General features: G+C 56.4%; 1 long non-coding RNA gene across 1 annotated transcript; it reads left to right on the top strand.

The window, feature by feature from the left end:
• The first annotated feature begins 457 nt into the window (after nt 1-457).
• Nucleotides 458-16,295, top strand: LOC309823991. The gene is made up of 3 exons (XR_014296884.1): nt 458-610; nt 6,333-6,432; nt 16,157-16,295. It is a non-coding gene; the product is annotated as an uncharacterized lncRNA (long non-coding RNA).
• Nucleotides 16,296-16,308: the final 13 nt, after the last annotated feature.

The raw sequence follows: 16,308 nt of genomic DNA, 5'->3' as shown, positions 1-16,308 counted from the left end.
TACCGCTGGAAGGGGGTTCTCCTGCCCCTCCACGCAGGCAAACTGCTGACAGTGGCGAAGCCACGTGGCCACGCTTGGAGGAAAACTGCCTTGGTTTCGGTTTTCTGTGTTTTCGTTTTGTTTTGTTTTTTGTTTTTTTAAAGCCTATTTGGGTTTGGTTTCGTCTAGGGTTTGGCCATCGCGTGTGCTTTGCTTCTACTTGCGGCAGGGCAGCTGCTCGGTTCGGGTCCTGGCCGGGAACGAGCCGCTGGAAGGGCTTTAGGACCCGGCGCGCGCCTTCTGGCCTGGCGCCTCCCCGTCCCCGGAGCCGCGGGCGGAGAGACTTGAATGAGAGGCTGGAGGGGTTCGCGACTGAAAGGCTCGCGGTGGAATAGCTCCGCCGTCGCCAGGCAACCGCCCTGACGCAACGCAAAAAAAAAAAAAAGAAAAAAAATCCCTTAAAAAAAGAATAGTGCTGAGAATTCCCAGGAGCGAGAGAGAAAGGGAGGCAGAAGCCGGCTCAGCCTCGAAGCGGGGGCCTTGGGCTGCGGACGAGCGGGAGCCCGCGTCGAAAGGAGGAGGCGGGGACCTCGGTGACACCCCTGGAATGGGCCTCGGAGCGCCCCGGAAGGTGGGTTTGCAGCAGGGCGGGGACGCTCCCAGGTCTGGGGGCCGGACTGGGGATGATGTGTCTGTGGCCGGCGGCACTGCCAGGGGAGTGCACTTGCCAGTCGGGGCGCCGCAGGTCCTCAGAGCTGGCAGTGGCGGGGAGCAGCCCAGTCCGGGGCTGGGGGAGCACGGACTCCAATGCGCCCTGGAGCGGGCACCGCCCCACACACACACCAGCCCGCAGGAGATGAGGTCCTGCCTCACCCGCTCCTGGGGGCTCGCTCCCCTCAGGGGGAGCGGGACAGCTCGGCTGGACTCCATCTCCCATATTCCTGGCTGGCCCCTTCCAGGAATAAGATCTGGGTGGAGATGTGAGGTTTGAGGTCTGAAAGGGAGGAGCCCCACTCAGTCTCTCCGGGTCTACTCCCAGACCGCTGGTCGCCTCCAAGCCCACCTGGTCCCCTCTGCCTACTTCAGGCTCAGCGATGTGGTTATTCCTGCCCCCAAGGACGCAATCCCTAACTCAGGAGAAGTGACCCAGGGCACTTGGGCCCGAGGGTGCTCTGAAAGGCTGAGGCCAGTGCGATCAGAGGGAGCTGTACAGCCAGAAGGGCCCCTGGGAATGAGAGGGTCAGCCCTGCGGCTGGGCACCCAGGTCACTGGGAGAAGGCGGGAAGGTCTGTGGCCCGAGGCCAGGGGGCAGGTGTCCCTGTGCACCAAGTCGGGTTGTCTGTTCTGCTTTTTAAAAAATCCCTTATTGCTGTTTTTCATTCCCTGCCCCTCTGGAGAAGATCTGGAAGGTGAGTTGCTTCCAGGTCGGTGGATCACGGCCACTGTCTTAAACCCGCAGGCACGTTCTCCCAGATTAAGTTTCCACCAGCTCCCAGCGGTTCCTGGTGAATCCCAGGTGGAATGAGCGAGCCCAGGTCCCACCAATAGGGCAATCCCCAAAGTGCCCGAGGGAGGCGTGGCTCTAAGCAGCTTCCTTTCTGATGCCCCAGAGACAGTCTTGCTGATGGAGAGTGGAGAGCTGGGCAACGTCCAGGGAGAGCAGAGGTGGCCTGACCGCATCTGCAGGGTGGGAGCTTCTGCTAGCGGAGTTTTAAGGGGCCTGGCAGAGCAGCTACAAGCTGTATTGAGTGCATAAGGATGACGGCTCTTCTTTCCTAAGTGCACTTGCCAGCCGGGCACTGCTTGAGAACCCTTCACACCCGCTGGGCGTTTGACCCTCACAATCACCCTTCGCGGGAACATTATACCCCCATTTTGCCAATGGGTCTCCGAGAGATTCAGTAACTTGGTGCGGCTCGTGGGGCTGGTGAAAAGAGCAGAGAGGTTCAGCTAACGAACGTGCTGACTCCTAAGACAGTGCTCTCAAAGGAAGGCTGCTTTTGGACATCTGATCAGAGAGGCCAGAGAGGGGGAAGAAACCAGTCAGACCCAGACCAAAAGAGAGCTGCGGGGCGGGGCTTGTCCTGTGACCTGGGAACATCCCTGGCACCTCAAGGGCCCTGTGGAGCCAGGAAAGCAGCCAGGCTCTGCATTTGACCTGGCTGGCTTCAACCTGCTCCCCTGAAGCCGGGAGAGAGAAGGGTCCTCCCTCACCCCCCTTTTCCTCCTTGCCCCCTTGAAGACCCCCAGCTTCTCATGCACTCGCTCCTGTCTTGTCCTCCCAGTTACATGCATGGATTTCCACTAAATTAACAATCCCACCTCCGTGTCTACCCGCTTGGTCTCCTTACAATATGGACTCTGGCCGGGAAGTAAATTAAGGCAGTGCCTAACTATTGCTGAGAGACTTCCACCGAGCCCCAGGCCGACGAGGAAGAAACTGCTTGTCAGGCTGTTCACTCACACACGCAGGCGGCTTTCTTTAGGTAAATTTTGCCCATGGATAACTCCCTCAGCCCTACAGAAGCGTCTGGAATTACCAGCACCCTCTGGGAGCTGCGCTCTCCCCAGCAATCGCTCTTTGCCTGCCTGGGGCATAGAGCTATTTGCAAAGGTGGAAGATGAATGATAATGGAAACAGCTTGCTCCCTGGTTTGTAGACTAGGCGGGACAGAGTTCTCACTCACAAATCGGAGACCCTCTAGGATTAACCAGGATGGCTCTTAATATGCGCATGTACCCTGGGATTTGGACTGGGGCGAGGAGAAAGGAAGGAAAAGCAAATTCTGAAGAAGACCTCGAAGCGGCGAGCATGGGCTACATGGAGGGCAGTGGGCATGCGGACCCGGAAGGATCTGGAGGTGGGCAAGGGGTTTAGAAGGAGCTTTGCCATCAGCCTGTAGAGTTTGAGCCGCCACAGGGGGTCAAGTTGCCGACAAGAGTTAGGAAGACTGCAAATGTCAGTTTCTACGTGGCTAGGACAGCTGCCCCGGTGCATGAAAGCCCGGTGCTTCCACACTCTGCCCCCCAGCCCCTCCACGCTTGTCTCTGGAGAGGTGTGGGAGCGGAAGGAGACAAGACGACAGAGAAATGGAGAGGAGAAGTTACAAGTGTGCACTGCCTCACTCCTGGCTCCTTTCCTCCTGAATGCTACCTGACGGTCCCCCCCCCTGCCCCCCCAGCTATGCTCGCCCATGAAAAACTCCTTAAGGAAGGGAATGCAGAGCACAGCAGCTGGTCTCCCTGTGGGCACACCCATCCAGGAAGGTAGGGGGGCAGTGAGCTCCCCAGCATCAGGGGTCGCTTCACTCCTGGCCCCTGCCCAGCAGCCTTTGCAGAGCCCTGGGGAGGGGCGGGATTCAGAAATTCCCCTCAGGTATCCTGATCCAGATGTGGGAGCTGGTCATGGGTTCCCAGAGACTATGTCATAGGGCTCGTCCCTTGGGACCTGGAAGGCCCAGCCCAGAGCCGATTTCCAGGTACATAATGGGCCCAGACGGTGACCTCCACGGAGGCCGCAGCTCAGGGCCCACTGAAGGCTGAGCTTGTTTCCTCATTCCAGGAAGCCAGCAGGGCCTGAGTGTGAGGCAGGTACTTCAGCCCCAGAAGGCCAGCTGAGGCGGTCCAGGGTGATGATTATGCAGGAAGGTTCTAAATCAGGATCCTTGAGCGGGAGGCCACTTCGCGCCCTGGTCGCCCCTGTCCATCATCAAGTCAAAGTGACACTACCTCCCTCGTCCTGGGAGCATTTCCACGCGCCTCACCCTGGGGCACCGCCTTACTGTACACTGTCCTACTAGCTTGGTCCAAATTCTCAGGTTCTGTTGTGTTGTTGTTTGTTTACTTGTTTGATGGCAGACACCGACAGCTTTGAGGAAGGTGAGAGCAGACCTCCCTATCAGGCCGGATGGAAATAAGCCTCAGACTGAATTCTGCCACACAGACAGACATTTTTTGAACACTGTTTATTTGCCAGCGGGTCCAGCAGAGTTCAGACGGCCTGCTCTGTGGGCTCAGTGAGGTCACAGCCATCTGTCTCTCTAGGAGCCCTGACCATACCTCCCCCTGAGGTCTCACCAGATGCTTTCACTCTGCTCCTTCAAGAGTCAAGAGTGTCTCAAACTTCGTTTGGCCCGCATGTCTTGAATACCTCTGTTTTCACCTAGGAGAATGCGCTTCTAACGTTTACCCTGCGAGTTCTCAAATGTCTCGTGCTGAGCGGTAAGAAAGACAGCCAGTCGCTTCCCAGAGCCCCCTCTGCAGAGGGGGGACCCTACACCAGGCTGCCAATGCCAGCCGGGGTTGGGGTGTCCCTCGTTGAATGCGGCTGGTTGCAGCTGGCCCGGTGATACCACACAGAACATCTCATGTCTGTGAAGGGTTTTAAGATCAATCATGGACATCCCACCAAGGAAGCAGGACAATGGCCCTGTCCTCAAGGAGGTGCAGTGTCTGATCAGAGCTGCCGACGAGAAAAGACCACTCGTGCAGCCCAGAGTCCTGGGCAGGCAACAGCGTGCTGTCCTGCGCGTTCTGGAGTGCACAGAAACATGTGGGCTAACGTTAGTGGTTCTGCAGCCAGGAGAGGTCCAGCCAAGCACTGTTGTGGGCGGGAGGTGACCGTCCTGTTAGAGGCATAACTAAGAATTCACATACACTCTATCTCATTGGATCCTTCCAAGGCTTTGCAGTTGATTCCACTATGATCCCAAGGTCATAGAATTAGTAAGTGTCCGGGCTGGGCTATCAACCCACGTCCACCAACACGCAGCCCTGTCCCATCCCTATAACCTGCTGCATCTCTCTGTCCGGCTCCCGATTCCTGCCCTCTGTGAAGTGTGAACTCAGGCAGCTCAGCAGCCCAGCTACGTTCAGCTCAACTGACCTGAGAAGGGAGCAGGGGCACACACCCTACTTTCTGTTCTCCCTGGGCCCCGGAGCGGATGCAGGGCTGCACTTTGGATGAGCTGCAGACAGAGCTGGAACGGCCCCTCACTCCCACATCCTTATGACGGGCCCTGCCCAAACACAGGGCAACTCTGAGGGCCCTCCAACCCCCTGAGAGGTCAGCACGCCCAAACAGACTATGCAGGTGAGGTGCCCTACATAAGCGAGTGAAACTTCTTAGGAGGTCCTTGCCAAACCACTGGGCTCTGGGACTTTCGACGCAGAGTAAAACAGAAAGCCAGTCGTCCCAACACTCTCCCATTTGAGCCGGAGCTGGTTGTTTCTGCACATTTGAAGCTGGAGCCTGTTATTCTGTGGACTCGGACAGTCCTAACTCTGCCTTGGATGGGGGCTGAGACAAATGCCAATTAGGAGACACTTTGGTGGGGCGGACGTACCCCACGGGGGAGGATGTATAGCCCCAGCGTCTTTAGCTGTGAAATGGTGCCTGAGTTTCGCTCAGCTGTGAAATGTTCCCTGTTCTTAGAGCCAGAGCACCCGCCCGAACTGCCTTCTACTTTGATCTCTGCAAATTGCTTTAAAGGCCACTCTGTGTCTGCTTTCTCCCCCCTAATCCCCGTTGCCATGGCCTTTGGCCAGAAGAGTCCTGCGGTCACATGCAGCAGTTGGCTGGGCGGCAACAGGCTGCCTCACCCCTCCTGAGCATCTCTGCCTCGTCAGGGTTCTCACGGAGGAGAATCTGTGCTTCGGACTCTGCATTTCCCATGGCTAATCCCCCCACTCCCCCCGTGGGACCCTCCGATTCTCAGGCACCTTTCTCCCGGCCTGTCGGGGTGGAGCAGCCCTTTCCCAGGGCCTCGCGGCCTTGGAAGGGACACGGCGGCGACGCCGGGTGACCCGGCAGGCCCCCCGCTCCTTTCAGCGAGGCAGTAAATTAGATCTGTGGCTCCTGGGAGCCAGGGCCTCTTCCCGACCCACAGGGACGCACAACTCTTTCCTGGCGGTTTTCTCAGCCACTTCGTTCACTGGGCAAAAACGATAGGGAAGTTCCGCCTATCCCCAGCCTCGCGGCAGGAGGCCTGTGTGCTGTTCTCCGCGGCAGGGGGCAGGGTCCATCAATTATTCAGCGTGGACCGAGCACTTTATGCAGAGGCCTTAACAAGTATTTTTATAGACTCTTGTCTCACGAGGTCCCAGAGAGACAGAGCAAGGTTTCTAGACAATGGAAGCTGCACTTGGAGTCCAAAGACGCGGGTCTGAGCCCAGCCAGCTCCCTGAACAGAGCTGTGTGACCCCAGGCAAGTCTTGAAACGTCTCTGGTTTGTGATTTCTCCGGGGTCTAACTCTCAGGAAGGCCGCTCCAGCCCAGGCCATCGAAAGTGGGGAAAACGTTTGTAGGCTGCAGTGTGATTTCCTAATGTTTGTGATTGCGCCTGTGATTCCAGGTGTGGACGCGGGAGCTCTGAGTGAGAAGCTGAGCCGTGGCCATTAGCACAGGACGTTGCAAACCGAACTTCACTGGGAGGAACGCCTGAGAGAACACGGGTGAGTGGGTCCCTGTGCCCCCTGCCAGTGCGATTTCATGACGAGGTGACAACCCCACCGGGTGCCGTGGTCTAGGCTCTGTGCTTATTGGTGAGGAAGGAAGTGTCAAGGCCGTTCCACCCAAACCATGCATTTGGCAGGGGAGAAGCAGAGCCCTGAGGGGAAGTGAGTGGCCGCAGGCACTCGGGCTAGGGGTGGGCACGTGGTCCCTGGAGCTGACGCCCCGGTCAGGGACTACTGTTTCCCACCCGGGTTGGGCCTGTCCAAAACGGTGGCCCCATTCCCCTTCCCTAGCAGCGGTGCTGGGACTCCTGGAGCAGGCAGTGAGGGAGTGAGGATTGCAGCCCGCCGGGCCTCTCACCCCCGGTACTGTAGAATAAGGTGGTGTTTGAATTAGGCTCAGAGACTCATCAAATTCAAACCTGAGGCTACGCGGAAAGGCCAAAACATCAAGTTGAGACCAGTCTCCCAAACCCACCCCGGCCCCCCAACTCAGACTCGCTAGAAACATTCTGACCTTGAAGCTGCAGGAGGTCTTCTACTGGGCAGGAAACCATCTGGAGGTGTGAACTTGTTCACTAGCTCACAGCACTGCCGTCCTCAGCATTTATTGAACGTCTGCTGTTTGCAGAGCCCTGTGCTCAGGACACGAAAGAGAAAGGAATGCCCTTCCCATCGAGGAGCTAGACAGTGGTCAGGGAGCCAGACACTCCCACGGTTCAAGGTCACACAGGCCAGGGTGCCGTGCGTGTGACAGAGGCCAATGCCGGAAGCAGTCAGAAAATGGCCTGGAAGGTGGGGTATCCTGGAGCGTTTTGGCCAGCCCTCAGCTGAGCTTCAGAGCAGAGCTGTAGACCCAGTGAGAAGGGAGTTCCCTGAAGGGCCTGTGATGGACAAAGGGATAAAACCGACTGCCCAGAAAGTCCTCCTTCTTTCATTCATCCAATCACTCATTCACTCATCCAACAAGTTTATTGAGCACTTACTATGTGCCAGGCACTGTTCTGAGTGCTAGGATCACAGCAGTGAACAAGAGAAAGTCACTGCCCTCAGGGGACTTACATTCACCGTGCAACATCCTAGTTCTGTGAGTGAGGAGAGCTATGAAGAAAAAGGAAGCAGGGACATCTCAGTGGGCGGGTCAGAGCTGGTCTCTGTGGAGGTGACGTGTGAACGGGTGCGTGAGATCAGGCGGAAGTCAGTTGATGGCGCAAGGCATGAGGGCAGGAGCACAGCCTCAGGCTCTTAGAGGAAATGGCTGGAGTCTCACAATGGTTTGTGGCAGGAGGAGTGATCCAGGCAGCAAACGGGTGGCTTCCAGGAAGTGGAAAGCAGAGGGCTCTCCTGGTGGCAGCTCGCAGCCCCTGTGGGCGTGCCCTCCCCTGAGGGGTACATCACCGGTGCATGGGAAGAACCCAGGTACCACTCCACTTCCCTCACTAGCATCCCAGAGCACACACGCAACAATAAAGCACCCCCCCAACACACACACCCCCACACACACCCCGTCCCAGCTCAGTTTGCCTCCGCCATGCGCACACAGTTTGTACCCGGGGTCCTGTCTCTGCATCTTGTCTTCCCCCCCATCTCTGGCACTCCCAACACCAGCTCTGACCAAGACCTGGAATAAAGATGAGCTGGGAAAGATGATCTGTGAAGGGCCAGACCAGTGGGTGTCCCCTCCTGCTTCGGTCACCATGGCAACCTCAGAGGAGGCGAGAAAACACGTTCTCTGGCAGCTCCTGGAAGCACCCTGGTGACCATGGGCCACAGGACTGTGTCCCCAGCCTCTCAACCCTGGTCATTAGGGCTCCCTGAGTCTACAAAACACAGACGGGATTTCACAGCCTCCATCGGCCACCGGAGGTCAGTCCTGAGGCCCAGCCCTGTGCGCTCAGTTTAAGATAAACATCAGGGTTTTATGATTAAACCTAAAAAAGCCTGCCTCGTCCTAGCTGCACTTCCTTGTCCCAGACCTACCGACCTGTCACCCACCTGGAAAGAAAAGGGACTCGCTGCTTTGGGAAAGGAAAGAAAAAGGTTCAGGTGTGAGCCATGGCCTGAGCCACGCTGAAAGCTTATAAAACGCAATGCAGATGCTGGAGCCCTTTCCCCCCGACTCTGTCCTCAGCCCGGCGGTGGCTGACAGGGTGGACGCTGCAACACCTCATTTCAAAAGAGGGGCCGGCTGAGACCCAGACAGGCGAGGCGAGGTGACTCCCCAAGTCTCAGAGCTCCCGCTGGAGAGGGGCTCCGGTCCCAGAGGACAGACCCGCAGCCCGGGAAGCAGGGGTCCCCTTTGTCCTCAGCCCTGGCAGCCCCTGACCCGCCCTCAGGTCACGGCTTGTGGGTAGAAGGTGGGGATGTGTGGCCCTGCTGAGAGCTGGCAGGCAGGCCTGGCCCGGCTAAAGCCAGAGTGGGTGCCGTCCCTCCCTTCCTGCAGCCCCTACTCCCAAGACGCTGGGCGGCCCCCGAGCCCTGGGCCCGAGTCCGTCCAATGAGCGTTTTAGGCCTGGTGACACATGTAACACGCCCACAGGGCGGCTCTCTTTGGGGGACTGATGGGTTGGGCTCATCAGTCCGGGGCCTGAGGCCCACAGAGGTAGAAGGTGGATAAGCAGAGGCAGCACCAAGCAGAGCCAGCGGCCCTGCCCTCACACCCCCGCCCCCGCGAGTGGGCCCCGCTGCTGGGTCTGTGTCCTGCGGGGACACTTCTGCAGTGAAGAATCGGCTACACGGTGGCTGAGGCCCTCACGGGATCTGAATTTCCTCAGCAAGGCAGGTCTGGCAGGGATGGGGTGTCTTAAGGGTCCGTTCCTGCCTTTACCAACCCCACCCACAGCCCCTGTGTGTTACCCACCACTCTGCTGCTGGGGGCCAGGGCGGGCCTGCACGCGTGTGCAAGAGAGTCTGCGCTCTGTGTATCACCAAACCTAAACCCAGAGCGTGTCAGCTTATGCACGAGGACACACGGGCGGCACTTCTGCTGGAAGGAGCAGCATACGTGTCAGTTTATCCCTGTGGAAAACTGTTATTACATTCTCATCAAGCACTGCCTGTAGTAGATCGTAAATTAAGAAACATATGAGGGGCTTCCCTGGTGGTCCAGTGGTAAAGAATCCGCCTTGCAATGCAGGGGACGTGGGTTCCATCTCTGGTCCGGCAACTAAGATCCCACCTGCCGTGAGGCAACTAAGCCCACGCGCCACAACTACTGACCCCACGCACCACAACTAGGGAGAGAAAACCCCCATGCCACAACTAGAGAGAAGCCCACACGCCGCAACGAAAATCACGCGTGCTGCAATTAAGACCCAATTCAACCAAAACTAAATAAATAAATTTTTTTTAAAAAAAAAAGACAAGAAACATATCAACTATGAATGCGGATGGACTCTTGGTAAAAGCTTCTTTGAGTCCACAATGGTCATCCGCTCTCTGGTTCTCAGCTGGAGGTGGCACCCTCTAAGGGACACGTGGAAATGGGGGGAGGGAGCCTCTCTTGGTATTCAGGTGGTTTTATGACACTGCTTAGCTGTCAGTCCTATGCTTTGCCTCCCCCTCATTTCAGTCAGCGCTCCTGGTTATAAGCAACAGAAAGCAGTGTTATTGTAAGGTGTACACAGAATTGGCAGGAGGTAGAGACCCAAGAGAGAAAACAGGCAGAGTCGGGGCAGCTCAGAAAACCGAGAGGCGAGAGGGCCCATAGTGATCTGTCTGAGACCCACTCATCGGGGCACTAGGTTTTTATTCACACAAACACCCCCTCCCGGAACACTTTTGACACCAGATGTGTGAGTTTCCCACCCCAAACAACCCTCCAGTTCTCTGCAGACACCAACTGGGTGTTCTACGATTTAACTCAATTTTGACACTATCCAACTAAGGGTAGCATCAGACCCCACAAGTTAAGGACTCAGTCCCACAAGACTGTCCCCCACTTCACACACCAATTGCAAGTCCCAGGTTGTCACCTGAACTTCTGACCAACTGGCTGTAAACCAGGAATTGCCCACAACCCCTTCCTCAGATTCAGTCATCTGCTTAAATAGCTCACAAAACTCAGGGAAGAATTTAGTACTTGTATTTACCATCTAAGTGAAGAGGTCCATAGGGGGAGGGGTGCAGAGCTCCCATGCCCCCTCCAGGTGTGCCATCCCCCCAGTACCTCGGCGTGCTCACCAACCTGGGAGCTCTCAGAACCCCTTCAGTTGGGGTTTTATGGAGGCCTCATTGCATAGGCATGATTGATTAAATCATTGGTGGGTGGTGATGAGGTCAACCTCCAGCCCCTCTCTCCTCCCCAGAGGTCAGGGATGGGGCTGAAAGTTCCAACCCTCTCATCGCAGGTTGGTTCCCCTGGCAACCAGCCCCCATCCTGAGTGGTTTCCAACAGTCACCTCATTAACATAAACTCAGGTGTAGTAGAAGGTGGCTTCTTATTAATAACAGATGACCCTCTTTGCACCTGAATGCCCTGGAGCTGTTTCAAGAAGTGGGAACAAAACTGAGATACTCTAACAAAAAATACTCTTATTGCTTTCATCATGTAGAAAATTACAAGAGTTTTAAGAGCTCTGTGTCAGGAACCAGGGATGGAGACCAAATACATATTTCTTATTATATTACAACATTACCCTCCCACAGTCCTTCAGTAAGGATGGTTTGGCTAAGATGACGCCACATCCCCTGCACTTGACATCTTCCTCCAAGGTTCAACGTCCCTCCGTCCTGGCCTCACATGCCCCAGACTCAGAATCCTGGACCTGAGCAACTGATTGGCCAAGCTCAAGCCTCATGCTCAACTGTCAATATCCACTGAGTCATTTTATGTCCTTTGTCCAACACACGCTTATGTTGGTTCCAAGTGTCAGGAACCCGCTTCAAAGTAGGAGGATATATCAAGGCTCTATAATCAAGGTCAGGTGGAACTGCTTCCCACAGGGCCCACTTGAGGGCCTCCAGCTACCTCATCTGCTTGGCTTCGTTTGCTAGGCAGACCCTCTCCCTGTGGTGAGCAGCGGGGCCACGGCCGGCTTCTGGGTGGTTCTGACACAGCCACCCAGGGGGGCTCTGACGGGCCAGTTTGAGTCATGTGGCCACCCTGAGGCGAGAGCTGTGACTTCCTTCCAGGAAACAGAAATGCTCTTTCCAGGGGAGGGAGGGGACACTGGGCAGAAGTCCCCTCACCTCACGATGCTGGGCCTGACAGCCTGTATCCAGGCGCCCGAGGTCAGGGCAGGTCTCGCGAGGACAGGTGGGGGAGCCCAGATCCCCTCTGCTTCTCTGAGCCCATCCAGATGCGGGGGGAGAGGCGTCCGTGCTCTTTGCTTGTTCATTCACGAACATTTAAAGAGAGCAGCTTGGCCCTAAGGGCTGGGGGTTCCAGGGTGCAGAGCCTGGTCCTTGCCCTGCTGAAGCTCAGAGTCCGACAGAGGAGACCATGCAGAAAGTTCCTGGTAGAAATGCTGTGGCCCGAGAGGGCCGCTGAGTCCAGCGTTATGAGCCAGCCTGGAGCCGGACTGCAGGGTTCCGAATCCCACCTTCTCACTTAGTTCTGTGACCCCGGGCAAGCTACTCAACCTCTCTGTGCCTCAGTCTGCTCATCTGGGTCACGGAGACAAGAATAATATTGCCTCGTGGGGGTATTGTGAGGATTAAATGTGTCCGTGCACATTAGCTCTTAGAACAATGCCTGGAATGACCTGCTCTGAGTAAGCGTCAGCTAATGTTGGGATGACATAATTGTTTGCCCGATGTGGTCTCGTTGTATCCCCGGGGGCACACACAGCTTGGGCAAGTCAAGAAAAACTTGAAGGGGAAAATCCCTGAGAACTGAGGCAGAGAAGGGAGGGAAGGGCATTCTAGGCCGAGGGGACAGCTTGTGCAAAGTCACGGGGGCCGTGACAGGGCCTGGTACTCGGTGTTGGAAGGATTGCGTATCATGGAGAAGAAATGAGAACCCCGTAGTGGAAGGAGCAGGCCTGAGCCTGGGGATCCACACAGGGAGAGAGTGGCTTGGAGTTTCTTAGGAAAACGTAGGGCAAGAGGGAGGGAGGGAGGGAGTGTCCCTTGAGAGAGGGCCGGAGAGACAGAGAGAGTGAGAGAATGGGTCAGCGCATCCTTCCCTGCCCGCAGAGCCCAGCTAGGAAGTGGGTTTGGAAGTTGTCCAAGTGGACAGACTAGGTCATGATGAGATGGGGTGTTGGCCGAATGACTGGGCTGCGCCCACCTGGCTCCCCCAGCAGCTGGGGGAATTAGCTCACGGCTGGCATGGCAATCTTCGTGGCAGCAACCGTGCGCCCAGAGCGAGCCAGGAGCGTGTTTGAACAGCAGTCCTTGTGTGCTGCGTGGGTCCCGAGCGCTGGCACGTTGCTGCTGCAGGAAGGCTGACGTGCCCCCGGGGGCTGTCTTCTGCTTCAGGAATTTCGTGTTCCCCTGCAGCCCGGTGGCCTGCCTGGCGGGGCATGCCTGGGCCTGGTCAGATTACCATCCGGCCCTGTTTTTCCAGATGCCTCAGGCCCCAGGTCTGGCAGCCTCCTGTGGCTTCCCTCCTCGGGCTCTCTGCCTTTGCCACGTCCCCAGTGAGTGTCACTTTGTCTAGGGCTTACTGTAGACCAGGCACTGTTAAGGACTCGATATTTGTCACCTTATGTAATGTTTAAAATGACCTGTGAGGTTGATGTTATTACCCTGGGGCTGTGGCTTCGTGAGCCAGGGACCTGGGCAGCCCACAGGGCCCTTGAAAATCTTTTTTTTTTAAAATTAATTAATTAATTTATTTATTTGTGGCTGCATTGGGTCTTTGTTGCTGCGCGCGGGCTTTCTCTAGTTGCGGCGAGCGGGGGCTGCTCTTCTTTGCGGTGCGCGGGCTTCTCATTGCAGTGGCTTCTCTTGTTGCGGAGCACGGGCTCTAGGTGCACGAGCTTCAGTAGTTGTGGCTCGCGGGCTCAGTAGTTGTGGCACACGGCTCAGTAGTTGTGGCACACAGGCTTAGTTGCTCCGCGGCATGTGGGATCTTCCCGGACCAGGGCTCGAACCCGTGTCCCCTGCACTGGCAGGTGGATTCTTAACTACTGCGCCACCAGGGAAGCCGGAAAATCTTTTTAGTTAGTACTTTTTAATGAGGCGCCCTGATTGCATTTTGCACCAACCCCAGCAAATTACATAGCTGGTCCTGGTTCTTCCCACTTGTCAGGAGAAGACACAGAAGCACAGAGTGGTCATGAAGCCACATGACCAAGATCACAGAACTGGGACCCTGGGGGACTGACCCCAAGGCCTATGCCCTCTGGAGTAGAAAGAGGCTGACCCGAGTCCCTCAACCTTCCCAGCCTTGATTTTGCCATTCTCAAAATGGGGTGACCCCTCCTGCTTCTCAGGGCAGCTCTGAGGCTGGAGAGGGAGGACGTGCACACTCGCTAAAGCTCAGCTGATCAAGGGTCAGCACCGCTGATTCTCAGCGCACTGGCGTTCCCGCCAGTGTTTCCAAACCATCCTGACGCCTTTGTGCCGGTCTTCTCTGAACTGATTTAGAAACCACTAATTAAAATAAGCTCCCCCACCCCCCACCCCCTGCCCAGGAGGCAGCTACAAGAAGGCAGTCGTAACTGTCCCCTCCACACCGCCCCCTACCCCGTGGCGCTGAAGGAAGACCCTTCCTAACAGGTCCTCCCTCTGCAGGCAGGGTGCAGGTGGCAGAAAGGGGGAGGGAGACAGACGTCCCAGCAGCTTCTTCTGCTCACAAATCTCAGGGCTCATCTGCAACTAGATCCTCTCCAAAAAGCTTCGCTGGAAATAACCAGCGCTCCTGGTCAGTGGAGCACGCCCTGTAGGTAAACACCACCCCGGCACCCTCCAAACAGACTCTGGCACCTCGGCAAAGAGGCAGATGGCGCCTGGGAGGGGCCCCAGACTGCGGCTAATAGGTCTTTAGATTTGGAGAGATACTTAAGAAGCCTGTGTGACGGTGAGGCTGCACAGAAGACCCCCATGAGAACACCCCAGATTTGCAGGGCATGCTAAGCCTGCAGAGGGTACATACAAACCTTAGTTGTGCCACTCCCCCAAACCTAGGAGGTTGCTATTATCACCCCCATTTTACAGGTGAGGAAACTGAGGCTCAGCTAGCCTGGCAGCACCTACGGCCAGACCATCTGATCCCAAGTCTAGTGTTTCTGTCTCAAGACCAGCGGTTCTCAACCCTGGTCATCTCAGGTCACTTGGGGAGCTTTAAAATATGCTGATGCCTAAGTCCAGCCACGGACTTACTGAATCAGGACCCCTGGGATGGCCATGGGACTTGTGTTTGTGGAGGTTCCTCAGGGGATTCTCATGTGTGTGGCTGGAGGCAAGAGCTAGGTTTCCCTGCCGTTGGTTGGGGTGGAAGATTTCTTCTCATTCCCGGGCCCAGGCTCAGAGCATCCCTCTGGTCACATGCCACTGCAGGAAGGGGTTGCAGGAACCATCCGGAAAGACAGCAAGCTCAGCTCTTCTTGAGGAGCTCCAAGCCTCAGTGAGAGAGGAGCCCACAGTCTTCCTGGTGGCCCAGCCTGCCCACCATCGCCCCATGCTTGGTCCCCGTCACCCCAGACAAGCAATCACAACTCTTAGTTTCAGCTTTTCTCCTCAGGCACACACAAGTCCATGAAAATCTCTTCCTTCCCCGCCTTTTCCACACCAAGGGCGGCATCCTCTCCAGGCTGCGAATATATATTTTGTTTCATGTACGCTTTATCTTGGACATTGTTCCAGACCGATTCAGTCTTTTTCACGGCGGCCCGCCCTCAGCACAGATTCTTAAAGCTCACCCTGAAAGCCAAGGGCTCCTCTCCTTGGCCCAAGTCAAATGTCTCCTACTCTGATGGCCCATCTCCACCTGCCAGACACTGTGGGATATGGAGGCTGGGAGCCCGGGGCCTGATTCTGGCTCAGAGCTACTCCTCTGCCTTGTGACTCCAAATTATGGGGCAAGGGCCTGGCTCACACCTCCTCCCTGGGGGTGGGAAGGCCAAAGCGGATCAGAAGACTGCAGCCCCGGCAGGGGAGGCGCTGCTGTGTGGGCCTTTTAGGTGAATGTGAGAACCGTCTTTCTAGAAGGTGAGTCACAGCCTCGCTCCGTTTAACAATCTCCCTCAGCTGCTGCAGGTTTACTTTCTTCCTCCTCTGACGAGCTGAGAGATAAGGTGCTGTTCTTGGGGAAGGAAGCTGAGAGTGTGCAGGAGGACTTGCCCCAAAGGGCTGGAGCCTAGGACGGGGTTGTGGTGGATGGGGCGGGGCGGGGTCGGGGGTGCCTGGACCCAAGGCTCACCCGCGTCTGCATGGGGACGCCCTCCGCCCCTCCAGACAGCCTGCGCTCAGAGAGGCCTGAGACCGGCTCTGTCCTTTCTAATCAGCGGGAGCTCTTGGGTGAGTCATTTAACCTCTGAGACTCAGGCTCCTCTGCGTGAAACGGGGACAAAAAGAAGTAATTACAGACCTGCAGTGAGGAGTAAATGAGATAATAGAGGTGGAAGCATTTCATACGTGGTGAGACACTGTACAAAGTCAACGCTTTTATGATGAACTTTTTTGCATGGACTTAGGGCGTTGAAGTAGCCTCTCTTCCAGTCCTGAACTAGCAGTCAGCACCCTGTGTCTGAGCCTCTCTGAGCCTCAGTGTCGCCTTCTGAGGCCGCCTCAAGGGGAGGGGTCAGCACTGACATCGTTCCAATCCTTCCTGCAGGCCTCACACCAGCCAGCAGCTTCTCACCGCCTGCCCTTCCCTGTGAGGAGAGGGCTCTGTCCCGCATCCCCTCCGGTCTTCAATCTGCCTTCACCTCCAGCACTGATAGATCTGCTTGGCAAAGCTGCCTCCAAAGATTCCTGCTAACGCTT

This window comes from Grampus griseus (genome assembly GCF_964374135.1).
Source record: "Grampus griseus genome assembly, chromosome: 6".
NCBI lineage: Eukaryota > Metazoa > Chordata > Mammalia > Artiodactyla > Delphinidae > Grampus > Grampus griseus.
The sequence above is the reverse complement of the archived record's forward strand: the minus strand, read 5'-3'. Positions and strand labels throughout refer to the sequence as shown.